This window comes from Engraulis encrasicolus, chromosome 18 (genome assembly GCF_034702125.1).
Source record: "Engraulis encrasicolus isolate BLACKSEA-1 chromosome 18, IST_EnEncr_1.0, whole genome shotgun sequence".
Taxonomy (NCBI): Eukaryota; Metazoa; Chordata; class Actinopteri; order Clupeiformes; family Engraulidae; genus Engraulis; species Engraulis encrasicolus.
Genome location: NC_085874.1, coordinates 12,588,012 through 12,602,324, shown reverse-complemented (window position 1 = coordinate 12,602,324; position 14,313 = coordinate 12,588,012). Strand labels below are relative to the sequence as shown.

The 14,313-nt window shown below is 44.0% G+C and overlaps 1 protein-coding gene across 6 annotated transcripts in view; it reads left to right on the top strand.

The window, feature by feature from the left end:
• Positions 1-14,313, top strand: part of cdc42bpb (CDC42 binding protein kinase beta (DMPK-like)) — a 118,168-nt gene that overhangs the window by 36,867 nt on the left and 66,988 nt on the right. The gene's annotated exons all lie outside the window — the stretch shown is intronic.

Here is a 14,313-nt window from a genome sequence, read left to right as displayed (position 1 = left end):
CACACACACACATGCAGACGCAAAACAGGCAAACACATACAATTGCTGGAACTCTGCTTTTCTCACTGTACAAATAGATGGACATTTTGCCTCACCTGGCACCGCTAGCTGATGTAGCTACAGTACCTGTCTATGTCTATTTCTAACTTTTTGCCCTTCTGTCCCGCTGTGTTGTATACACATAACGTTCACTCTGCATCTCTTGAATGTCTAAGGCTGTATTGGGCAGCTGTGGCCTAATGGTTAATAAGGAAGATGGGTCATTTCACGTGAAATCAGACACTTTGGGACCCGACCGACCCGGATTTCAATCATACTTGGTGTGCCTTTTTAGTAGCAAGGTAGCACCCCAGAACTGCATTGGTTTGAATCTGACACTAATATTAAGGGAGAAACAGACTAGGAAAGGTTCACATGTGAGGGTAGGACACTATACATTCAGCCTTGAATATATCAGTCAGTGTTAGTCACAAAAAGATGCCTGTGGTATTGTTTGAAAGCTCTTTTCTGGCTCTACATATTACACAATCAGCTTGGAATACAACAACTCTCAGAATATGAATTATGATAAATTGAAAAATTTAAAATCTAAAAAAACTATATTTTAAAATGGCCAGTTCCTTGTCCAAACGTAGCCGGCAATGTCATTAGCAACACCTCAAATTCTGGTGTTCGGTTCTTTATTCATTTCAGGGAGAATTTGACTCACAAATATGGCATCATACAGACCACTTACTAATAATATGGTAATACCATAGTAGCATCACATGACAAAACAAAAACAAAACAAAAATGGTCAGTTTCCATGGTCCCAGGTTTCAGAAACTAAGGCAGATGTCCATTTATACACACCAAATGATGATACGTGAATGTTTGAACATTCCTTCTCTGTGTACCTGTGCCATCTTCCCTTTACCGTACTTTAAAGAGATAATCAATGGCTACACTCTCATTTTGTACTCTACCAGTGCATTTGAAGCAGCAGCTGTGTCTTTTGTAGATAATGTATAAGTACGTCCCGTTGCAGTTATAGGTTCCACTACCAGAAGCACATCCTGATGATCCATGACAAGTCTATCTGGTCTGAAGGGAAAAGTAAAGGATGGAGATGGTCCATGAGGATGCAAGAAGTTCAGTTTCACCTCTCCAGTGCTCGGCATACATTCCTCAACACATGCTAGCCACCAGTTGCCATCATATACAGCTACAACATACCCTTTGATGCTTGAAAATGTAACACATTCCTTTACTGAGCTCACTCTTTCAACTCTGCCTTCTCTGAATGCTGAAAATGGCCTAACTTCCACTGTGTCCATTGACAATGGGCAGAAGCTGTGTAGTTTTTGAGTACCTGCAATAGTTCTTGCAGATTCCAACCTTTTCAACAGGTTCTCAGCTTCATGATGGTACATCTCTGTTGTGGCAAACTGGCAATGGATGTTCTTGAGAGAGATGCACCATCATGAAGCTGAGAACCTGTTGAAGAGGTTTGAATCTGCAAGAACTATTCCAAGTACTCAAAAACTACACAGCTTCTGCCCATTGTCAATGGACATTAGGCCATTTTCCGCATTCAGAGAAGGAGTTGAAAGAGTGAGCTCAGTAAAGGAATGTGTTACATTTTCAAGCATCAAAGGGTATGTTGTAGCTGTATATGATGGCAACTGGTGGCTAGCATGTGTTGAGGAATGTATGCTGAGCACTGGAGAGGTGAAACTGAACTTCCTGCATCCTCATGGACCATCTCCATCCTTCACTTTTCCCTTCAGACCAGATAGACTTGTCATGGATCATCAGGATGTGCTTCTGGTAGTGGAACCTAACTGCAACGGGACGTACTTATACATTATCTACAAAAGACACAGCTGCTGCTTCAAATGCACTGGTAGAGTACAAAATGAGAGTGTAGCCATTGATTATCTCTTTAAAGTACGGTAAAGGGAAGATGACACAGGTACACAGAGAAGGAATGTTCAAACATTCACATATCATCATTTGGTGTGTATAAATGGACATCTGCCTTAGTTTCTGAAACCTGGGACCATGGAAACCGACCATTTTTGTTTTGTTTTTGTTTTGTCATGTAATGCTACTATGGTATTACCATATTATTAGTAAGTGGTCTGTATGATGCCATATTTGTGAGTCAAATTCTCTCTGAAATGAATAAAGAACCGAACATCAGCATTTGAGGTGTTGCTAATGACATTGCTGGCTACGTTTGGACAAGGAACTGGCCATTTTAAAATATAGTTTTTTTAGATATTCAATTTTTAATTTTTCAATTTATCATAATTCATATTCTAATAGTTGTTGTATTCCAAGCTGATTGTGTAATATGTAGAGCCAGAAAAGAGCTTTCAAACAATACCACAGGCATCTTTTTGTGACTAACACTGACTGATATATTCAAGGCTGAATGTATAGTGTCCTACCCTAAAATGTGAACCTTTCCTAGTCTGTTTCTCCCTTAATATTAGTGTCAGATTCAAACCAATGCAGTTCTGGGGTGCTACCTTGCTACTAAAAAGGCACACCAAGTATGATTGAAATCCGGATCGGTCGGGTCCCAAAGCGTCTGATTTCACGTGAAATGACCCAGATCGGCTTTAGGTCAGATGGTTGTGGGTTCGAATCCCACCCTCCCTCGCTCTACCTCACTCCAGTGTTGCCCTTGATCAAGTCACCTAAGGCCATACTGCTTCAAGGACCGTAACCAGTACCCTGTCAGTTACTAAGCCGCTTTGGATGAAGGTGTCAGCCAAGTGTTCTCCTCCTGTTTTCTCCTGTGTTCTTCAAAACATAGTGGCTTGGCTCTTCTCCGCCCCCCCATCGCTCTCAAACAATCTGGAAAGCACCCCCGCAGTGCACGTCTGCTGAAGTTTCGGATATCTTCGGCTATCTAAGTGCGTCAGTCAAGCCCAAGGAAATATTTTCGAGGGATGCGCTCCCATTAATCTCCCCATCATCTTCTCAATAGCCCTTACAAAAGCCCCCCTGCCTTTTGTTTCTACCGACATTCTGTCCAACACACAAATTCCCGTGCAAACTCTAACCGATAATCTTAGACACTGTGGTGATGGAAATATACAGGGAGGTGTAGTGTAGTTGGGGGTATTTTTGCACGAGAGATGAATATTTAAGCACATTTACCCAATGCTTTCATGTACAGTGCACACAGGCCTGTATCTTAGCCCATAGTCCATCCCTCATATTGTATTTTCACGGCCCCAAGCTGTTTTTCACAGAGCAGACACATTGTATTCCCTGTTGCTCACTTTTTTATCACTTCCTCTGTCCATCTGTCCACCCTTGCCTTTTCTCGCTCACACACTTCTTCTGCTCACTCGTCGTTATTGCTGTGAGTGCCTGTGTAGGGGGTGTCTGCGTCTCTGTACTTCAGCCCCTATGTTTGCGTATTGGGCTGTGTGTGCATCAAGGCTTATAAGTCTTTGTGTGAAGGATGAGGTATGCGTGTGTGTGCATGTGCGTGTTTCACTCCTAGTTCCCTGCCATAACTTTGCAGCCACCTCTGATCCACTCAGACCCGTTATCAGGTTCACCTTGAACTGGCCTGCACCAACCGCAAAAGCACCCCCACCCCAACCCTCCTCTCCACCAATGGAAACACACCAGTGCCACGCTGCCTCTCTGCTCTCCTCTCGTCTGCTCTCGTCTGCTCTCGTCTCCTTTCCTCTCCTCTCTTCTGCTCAAAGCTTTTTTTCAGTGAGACCTAGAGTTTGCTTTGGCCCTCACCAGCGAAACGTTTTATACAAACCACCCCAGAGGAAAACACATCAGTGCTCTCTTTCGCTCTCCCCCTCTGTCTATCTCTCTATCTCTATGTCTATTTCTGGCTGTCTATCTTTCTTTCTGGCTCTATATCTTTCTTTCTGTCTATCCATCATACTTGTATACATGTACCTCTCTCTCTCTCTCTCTCTCTCTCTCTGTTTCTGTCTCTGTCTCTCTCCCTCATTCGCTCGCTCGCTCGCTCTCTCTTTCTGTCTCTCTCTCTCTCTCTCTCTCTCTCTCTCTCTCTCTCTCTCTCTCTCTCTCTCTCTCTCTCTCTCTCTCTCTCTCTCTCTCTCTGCCCTTACAGATATTTTCAGATACACCCTTGCAATTAGCCTTTCCTTGAATGTTTTCCCTCTTGCCTTCAGGCATTTGTAAGTGCTGTGCTGGCTCACCATCCTCTAAATCTGGAATGTGAAAATACACATTTCCGTCATGCCGACATTTCATAAATAATGCCAATGTCAGAGAGCAGGAATTTTTAACCCGTGGTTTTTGACATTAACTAGTATGTTAGATTTCTTTAGCCATTTAGCTTTTAATTAGCCTGTGGATTGTGTAGCAACTCAGTAAAAGACTCGGCTTTGGAGTAAAAATAACACTCTATAACTCTCAGATGAACGTTATTTCCCAGCAATAGACACAAGAACCACCTCTGGAAATTCTGTGGGATGTGTGTGTGTGTGTATGCATGGTGCAAATGTGCGTCAAGTGTGTGAAGTTGGTGTGTGTGTGTGGTGCGTATATGTGTGAGTTTTTTGCCTTAAATTTTTCTTAGACAGTGTAGGAGAAACGGGAGTGGGGAGAGACAGACAGGGATGGATGGGCAAATGAGCCAGGCTGGAATCGAATCGGAATCGAACCTGTGTTGCCGCCGTAGTAACCCAGTGCCGTACGCAGGGCTATGTGTATGTGTTTTGATGCTGCATTTATCATCCGTTCGTAGAATGTCTTCTAAATTGTGTCTTACGAGTGAAATTTAGAATGTTCGCAAGTACAGAAGAATCGGAATTTATCAAACGTGCGTTGGCTGCTCCTACGCACACGTCTGCATGATAAATCCCACACCTTCCAAATCACTGTGCACGCGCGCATTCGGGGTAATTTGCATCCCGAAACGCCTCCAAGTAACCATATATGGTATTAAAATATATTCAAATGCCATGTTAATTCGAAGTCGCCACCCTGTTTGGACACACATGAACACATGTGGACACACGCGCCAGTCGAAGCGCTGGCGGGAAGTGCGGAGATAAAAACATTTCCACGGCAGAAGTGGAGGTGCTTTCGACAGGAGGAGGACAGTGTTTCATAATAAGTAAAAGGAGACACACATGGATGAAAACACTGTAAAATAGCACGCTGTCACTCTCCGTTGTCATTCAAAGCAAACTGTACCTTGCACGGTCAATATTATTTGCAATTTTGTGTTTCTTCCACTCGCACGCATGGTCTGAGGTGTGCGTAGATTTAGGCACATTTATACGTTCAAGTACATGTTCATAAATCCCATACTTTGCTCAGGAATGATCGCACGCTACGCACAGATCTGTGCCTAAGAACGCTTGATAAATGAGGCCCCTGGTGTGGGTGGAGAGCCTCTATGTTGAGCAGTCAGATTACAGTCTGTCTGATAAACCCAATTGCAAGGTTACAGCACTCCATTGGCCCACACTCTCTGTGTGTGTCTGTGTGTGTGTCCCAGTGTCCCAGTGTCCGTGTGTCCGTGTGTGTGTCCCAGTGTCCGTGTCTGTACCTGGGAGTATTCTTGTATGGGATCTAGACCCTCTCCAGCAGCCTCTCCAGTGTGTGTGAGTGAAGGTATTGATTTATGACATCCAAAGCCTCTCTCTGTAGTGTGTTCACACAGTGGTATCCTAAACCCACAGGCATTCATCAGGCTGGAGCATTTCGCACCACATTTGTCAGACGGTCCGAGGATCTGGGCAAGAACGCGGGAGACGTTTGTTTACACAAGTCTCCATTTCTGACTCTTTCTCTTTCTCTTTCTCTCTCTCTTTCTCTCTCTCTCTCTCTCTCTCTCTCTCTCTCTCTCTCTCTCTCTCTCTCTCTCTCTCTCTCTCTCTCTCTCTCTCTCTCTCTCTCTCTCTCTCTCTCTCTCTCTCTCTCTCTCTCTCTCTCTGATATCTCTTCAACATTATTGTTGATTCTGCTCTAAATTACTTTGATATGGAAACAGGGCCTTCTCTGGCTTCGTTTCAGCGTGACCCAGAGATAAATCTGACTAAATGTCAGATTGAGTTTGATGAACCTTCCCTGAGCCGGACTCTATAATGCACTACCACTACGCTCCTTTCCACATCCTGGATTGATGGTGTCAGTCAGACCTCAGGGGGGCTAGTTGTGGCTAATGTGGGTAGGTGTGTGTGTGTGACCATTTTACTGAGACCTAGGACTTGAACCGGTTCTGTGGTGTGGTGGTATATTCTCTTCAGTCCTCAGCTCCAGCTCTCTCTCTCTCTCTCTCTCTCTCTCTCTCTCTCTCTCTCTCTCTCTCTCTCTCTCTCTCTCTCTCTCTCTCTCTCTCTCTCTCTCTCTCTCTCTCTCTCTCACTTATTTCCTGTCAGTGCACACTGTCCTTTCAAAAATAAAACCACACGAAACCACTTCACAAACATGCACACAGGCATACACAGTCTTCAATTTCCCCTAAAATAAAACGGCAACATGGGGAAACTGCCTCAGCAATAACAAAAGTGCCAGTAAATGCTGACAAAGTAATACGAATAATACACCTGACCTGAGTGCCTTGTACCACATACTATATATATATATATTTTTTTTTTACACGTGGTCTTTAGTTCATAACCTTGTTTCGGTGTGCGTGCAAGCTTGTGCGTGTGTGTACTTGTGCTGTGACCTCTGCATACAAGTTATTAAGTAAGCAGTTTTGGGCCCAAGCCTGAACATGTGGCAACATGGGTTCTGTTAGCAGAGCCTGTAGTCACATTTTATTTCCAGGGCCTGTTGCTGAGTTCTACCACAACTTTCCGTTGCCGGGTCTTTTTCGCTAGGAGCAGTCTCAGAGTACTGTCGCAGCATTCTGAGGCCGGCTTCTATTGCCGGGTCTTGTTGCTAGGAGCTGTTGCTGAATTCTATTACAACTTTTTGTTGCCGCCGGGGATCTATTGTTGCCGTGGCTGTGGCCTGTGCTACAGGAAGGAGACCCGGACAGGACAGCTTCCGGGAAAAGGCTCAGGAAATGAGCTGCCTCTCTGAGGAGCGACCGTGACGAAAATAGGCACACACACACACACACACACGCATACACACACACCTAGCTCTATCCTCATTCACCTCTGTCATGAAGCACATTCCTGGCAGTGCAGGGGAAGGGCGTTTTGCTTCAGAAGACCGTCTTCTGCCGACTGTTGACCAGTGAGTGGCTGGCGCAAGTGGTTGCTGAATCTCTGTGTTCGATCTAATACAGGGAGGGAGTCTTCACACCCCCTCTTTGGAAGCACTCCATTTGGAGTGTGTTCTAGCTTGTTTGTTGCAGGGTCATTCCATGTCAATTCACACGCCTTCCCCACATGACCCTCTCCGATTTACCCGATATCTCACATACAGGTACCTTTTGATGTCAACTGAAAGAATACCAAGTATTAGCACCCTACGTCTAACGGTTGCGGAGATGAAGCCCTCCAAAGTTGGGGTGCCATGCCCACTTTTCAAGCCTGTGAATTGCATACAAAATTTACAAGCAGATTTTGACACCTCTGGCTTTAGTTTGAAGGAAGATACAGGCCTAAACATCACCATGGCCCCTCAATATGACCCTGTCTACCAGATGATGTACTCACAAATAGCATGCCTTGATTATGTTTGGCTATATTAAGCCTTAAAAACTGAATTTGTGAAAAGCGTGTTGAAGAGTCTTGCCATTTTGGGGTTCAATCCAGATCTTGGAAACTATGTGCTTTGGGAGTTATAATTGATTTTCCATCAGATTCGGGAACTGTACAGTGTATTCCAAAAAAATTAGGCCACTCAGACTTTTTAATGATGGAATTGGAGGGACTCAAAAACAGCTTTTGGAAAAAATGACCTCATGGTACCCTCTACTTCAGGTCTCAAATTAACCATGTGGGCACTTGATAACTGGAACGCCCTTTTAACCCCATGTACAGTAGCACTGTATCAAACATTCAAGCTTGGAAAAACTTTGTTTTTCAAAGTTCTTCATATTAATCTTGGCCTTCAAAGTTTATGTTTTTGTCTATGTCTTATCACAGTGTCTGTTTTGTCTGCTGCCATCTGCTGGTCAAAAAAACGTAACAACAGCATAATGTAAGGAAGCAAAAGGGTCTGGAAAATCTTGGCCATAATTTACCAATAAAGTAGCCTAGAAATCTAGACGCCCCTAGGGGTTAAGCTCGCTAGGCTACCAATAAAGGACTTCAATTCTACAGTATATTGCTATATATTAATTATGATTTTAACAAGCATTACGCAGAATGCTCAATCATGATTACATTTCTACCAGGACACCCCCACTCCCCATGGTAGAAATGTAGTGCAGGGTCGAGGCCATATTGGGATTGGCATCATGATTGAGCATTAAGCAGTCACACTTAGGAAATTTAAACTAGAAATATTCATCATGCTTAGTATATAGCATCATAATTAGTATATAGCAATATACTGTATAATTACAGTGCTTTTTTGGTATATTATGGGCAAGATTTTCCAGCCCCTTTTGTTTTCTTACATTACGCTGTTGTTGCTTTTTTAGACCAGCAGATGGCAGCAGACAAAACAGACACTGTGATAAGATATAGAGAAAAACATATACTTTGAAGGCCAAGATTAATACGAAAAACTTTGAAAAACAAAGTTTTTCCAAGCTTGAATGTATGATACAGTGCTACTGTACATGGGGTTAAAAGGGGGTTCCTGTCATCAAGTGCCCACATGGTTAATTTGAGGCCTGAAGTAGAGGGTACTGTAAGGTCATTTTGTTCAAAAGCTGTTTATGAGTCCCTCCGATTCTATCATTTAAAGTCTGAGCGCCCTGATTTTTTTTGGAATACACTGCACAGTTCCCAAATATGATGGAAAATCAATTATAACTCCCAAAGCATACATAGTTCCCAAGATCTGGAACCCCAAAATGGCAAGACTCTTCTTCACGTTTTCCACAAACTCAGTTTTTAAGGCTTAATATAGCCAAAAATAATCAAGGCGTGCTATTTGTAAGTACATTATCTGGTAGACAGGGTCATATTGAGGGGCCATGGTGATTTTTAGGCCGGTATCTTCCTTCAAACTCTGCTTGTAAATTTTGTATGCAATTCACAGGCTTGAAAAGTGGGCATGGCACCCCAACTTTGGAGGGCTTCATCTCCGCAACCGTTAGACGTAGGGTGCTAATACTTGGTATTCTTTCAATTGACATCAAAAGGTACCTGTATGTGAGATATCGGTTAAATCGGAGAGGGTCACCTGGGGAGATTCTAGGGAATCATGTGAATTGACATGGAATGACCCAGCATGTAGGGTGTTTGCAGTTAGCATGTAGGGTGTATGTCGGCCTTTGTCCAGATGCCTCCACCTCCACTCTGTTTTGATGCTTTGTCCTGCCCTGTTTGCAGGCCCTTCGTCTGGGCCTCTCCTTTTCATCATCCTCCTTCCATTATTATTACATTACACTTGGTTGACACCTCCTCCTCTTCCTCCTCCTCCTCCTCTTCCTCCTCCTCATCTCCCCCCTTCCTCTTCCTCCTCCTCTTCCCCCCCCTCTTCTTTCTCTTTCTCCTCCTCCTCCTCATCTCCCCCCTTCCTCTTCCTCCTCCTCTCCTCCCCCCTCTTCTTTCTCTTTCTCCTCCTCTTCCTCCTCCTCCTCCTCCTCCTCCTTTATATCTTCTTCCTCCTCTTCCTCCTCCCCATCTTCTTACTCCTCCCCCTCCTTCTCCTCCTCCCCTTCCTCCTCCTCCTACTGCTCTATCTCCTCCCCAGCCTTTTCCTGTGGCTTTAGCCTCACAGGATGTGCTTTCAGATAAGTCTGCTCCGCGCATTTCCTGTTTATGATGGATGGCAGCCGCCATGTTGTTACAAAAAGGGGGGTATTGGGAGAAGGAAGGTAGGGGCTGTTTTTTTGTTGTTGTTAAGATCAGGCGAAAGGGGGTGCTGGTTCTCCGGCATTTTAGGCACTTCCTCTGGTGGTTGATGGAGGTGGTGTGGCGTTGGGCGTGGACACTTTTTGTGTGACTTCTGAAATAGAACTGTACACACACACACACAGTCACACACGCACAACTTCCTTTTGTGTCCCGAATCTATTTAGCGCGTTAATGTGTTATTTGGTTTTGCACGTTCACAGATTTATTGCTCTGCTCTGTATTGTTACACATTGTTATGGGCCTTTCAAACACGGCAAGAAAAAAATCATGATCCTGTTTGCATCATGAACGATGGCACGTAAATCATCATTAAAAACAGCTGGCCTTGCCAAGCTCGACAATTTCACCAAAGGAAGAGAATGAAGGAGAGAATGGGTGGGAAGAGAGTATGATGGATGCTCAGAAGAAGAGGAGGATGAAAGAAGGGAAATGGAAAAGGGGTGGAAGATAGCGAGTGTGGGTGGATGGAGGAGAGAAACCCTTACCTGCTTGTGGTAGGAGGAAACAAAAAGCGTGCTGACAACTATGACAAAACGCTGGCTTTGACTTCCCCTGGCACAGGAGAGATAAGCGAGAGAGTGATGCGGGGCGCAGCAACAATCAGACACAGAGAGAGGGAGGGAGAGAGCGAGAGGGAAAGGGGTAGATATCAAAAGAGAGATGTATGTTTGTGAGTGGGAGTTTGTGGTTGGGGTGTTGGCACAGCATTTGTGATGGCTGTGATAAGGGAATGGCAAAGGCTCACTGTTTACCAAACCTCGCCAGCGTCTGTATCAGATAAGACAAATGTAGCATAATGTTTCATAGCCTGTATGCAGGCCTCGTTGGGAGTGGAGCATTTAGCATCTGTAGCATTTTTAGAATGTTTGTGTGTTTACAACATGTTAAAGACATTCAGCTTGTTCTAGGTGCATCTCATTGCCTCAATATATGTAGCATGTTTAAAACTGGCTGATCCATCAGACTTCTTCCTACCAGTGGCATTGTAGAGGGATAAAGGTTTGTGAAATTTGGCATAGGTTTATGTGTTTAAGTATTTCAGGCAAGTGCGAGCGTACATGCACAATTTCAATACACAATAATAAATATTGAGTTCGGCCTCGGCTTCTTCCCAGATTTTGGATTTTTGCCCCATTTTGAATTTTGAAATTGCCTCCGCTGACGACGTAGAGGAAAGGAGGCAGGCCAATCACCCTCACTCATCCGGGTGACACAGATGTCTGTTGCCATGGCACGCCCAGTGCCAGGGGGCAGTGAGCTTGGCGGCGCCCGTCGCAGGCAATTAGTCCTGCCGCAGCAGAGGGCTGCAGCAAAGCCGGTGTCCGGGACTTGTGACTGGTTGGAAAGGCTACGCTTTGCAATCAGTTTCGTGTGAAATATGATAAGAAAACATCCCGAAATAAACGTCTTGTACAATGTTTTGGTAAAACAACTGTAGGAATTATATTCACAATCACAATACAAAATCATTATTTTCTCTTGGGATTCACTAGTTAAAGTGGTAGGTGGCTGTCATGGTGGCTTCACAGTGAAGGGTTTTTGGGAAACCCAGAAGAGAGCTGGCTGCCTCATTTGACTCTGGCCCCAGACACAGCCATACTCTCCCCTATCAGTGCTGTCAGGTAGCATGGCATGCATAAGGGTGGTGTGAGGGCACAACCTGGGTCTTCCAAACCAAAAGCTAAAAGTGTCCTTGATAGTAGTAGTTCAGGCTGGGTATTTACAAAGGGTTCACGATTCAATGTACATCACGATACACATGTCATGATGCGATTCTATTATGATGCATCGCTATTCATGTACTACCGCGGCGGCGGCACTTTGCGATATATATGCTTCAGTAAATGTGTAAAAATACAGCTTATTTGTCAGTTGCTGTGTAGCATTCAAACGTCAATGTAATTTATTTAAGCATTTTAGTTTCTGGGAGAGAGCTTCCATCACAATGTTACCAGTGCCAAGTTCAATTTTATTATTATTAAATAATCAGTTGTCATGAATCGATGCACTATATTGTGAAAATAAGAATCGCGATACATTGTCATGAATCGATGCAGTAAGTTATATCATGAAAAGAGGTATTTCAATGCATGATTTGTTTTGCACACCCCTATTAGTACTCCAGTGTAGAATAGTGCTACAGTAGAGTCTTGACCCAACCGTAATCTTCCTTGCCTCCTTTGAGGACATGCTACTATTCTACTATAGTCTACTATTAGCGCATGCACTAGTGGTGGTGTGGGTACAACTGCACGTCCTGTGTGTTCACGTGAGGCCTTAGGTCAGGGGTGGGGAACCCATGTCTGGAGGGCTGTTTGCAATACAATTACGTTATACTCAGGGAACCTAGAGAAGGTGGCGCTTGTTTAAAAGATGGCTGCCTTCAATATAGGCCTAAAGTGAAGGGGAAAATCCTGGTTTGTGTTCATAGTACGGCCCTCGGATGAATTTGAAGTGGCCCTTCGAATGAAAATGGTTCCTCACCCCTGCCTTAGGTGATGTTCAGTATGTTTGCATGAGTTTAACACTGCAACATGCATGAATACTTCCTTTTTCATTTCTATTTGTCATTGTTGATAAAATCCCTTTTTTGCCATTTCGGGTAGTCTTCATTGTTCGTATAGCAAAAAGGACACAATTCACTATCATTTTGAGTTTTGACACTCCATCAAATGTACATCTCCTTGTGTCTGGAAACCCACGCTCCACACTACTACACCATAGATCAATATCTAGTGTTTAATTAGTGATTAATTAGTGATCTAATGTTGTATCATTATTTTATTGAAAGTTTCGAAGCCCTTGCAAGGTTGGCTGCATTGCTTGAATGGCAAAATGTTTTTTAAAGTGTCTTCAAAGTGTGTAGTATTTATTTATATCTCAGCGTGTCTGGAAGTCTGCACGCCACACCACTACACTAAGGGATCAAGTTCCATACAAGCAGCCAGGGCGGCAGACCCGTGGTGGCAATACAGCTCTAGGTAGCCAGGCAGGCAGACAGGAAGACAGAAAGACAGACAGATGGACGGACAGTGGTGTTTTGGCGCCTCGTCGTGTCCCATCCCGTCACCTCTGGCTTTTATACGGAATTGGCTTCCTCTTCCCTACACCTTGCCCATGTTTTTTGTGAAGGTATTATTGAACTTTGCCTGACTGAAATACCCTACCTGACCTCCATGAATCCAGCATAAGTCTATATAATGTATATAATATAGTCTATATAATCTCCACCACGCACGCACGCACACACGCACCCTGATGTTCCTTGTGACAGTGAATGACTTCCGGCTGATCATGTGTTGCTGCACCCTGTGTGTGTGTACATAAGGGTACTGTTTAACATGGTTGCATTGACCTTTGCACTCTCTTTCGATTCACGTTCAATTCTGAGCGATTGTGTCTCGTCTCGAGGGGAGGCAGACATACACTTTGGCCTCGCTCTGCACAGCACTGCACAGTTGCTGAGCACATGCATGTAGCATGTTCACCTCCAGACGGTAACGACAGCTGAGGCTGTGCGTGCGTGCTACAGATCAGACGGGTTGGCTGGGCAGTCAATGGATTAATGGCTGCATGTCTTAGCCGTTGCCTTTTATGTTGAAATGTTGGTGCTTGTGTTGGTGTAGGCTACTGTATTTGTTTACATGTTCTTGGATGCATTTGGATGTAGGGACAGAAAAGACCAAGTCTGTGGATGAGTGTGTGGATGGATGTATACATTGTGAGTAGGGGTGGGCGATATGGCAAAAATGTTGTATCACGATTTTTTAACATGAAATCACGATTTCGATATTTTATCACGATCTTCCATCCAAAAAAATAAAAACAACAAAAAAAACTTTCATATACTTGCAATTTGTAATTTGCAGTCAATAAAATGTTAACACACTGATGATACTCTCATAAAGTGTACAATTGGAATACAATAATGTAAAGAATAAAGTGAAGACAACAACACAAGTGAGAAAACGTCACTCTGATACTGATAATAAACATCTTCAGTGCAAGACGATCTATACGATTTGTCCACTTTGGCAGATTCGAGACGATATTTTACTCAATATCGCGATTCACGATATAATATCGTCATATCGCCCACCCCTAATTGTGAGTTATGTTTACATGAACAATGCAGTTTGTTTACATGTTTTTGTGGCTAAGTATTTATCTGGAAGAAAAGCAGAGATTGTGTGTATGTGTGTGTGCTTGTGTGTGTGTTCGTATGTTAAGGGACCCCTGGCTAGTCCCCGCAATCCGTGAACCTCCCGCTGCAGAATCAGGTCAGGCTGACTGTGGCTGGCGAAATCCGTGTCTAAAAAAGGAGAGGAGGAAAAGAGGACGACACACACACACACACACACACACGCGCGCGCAA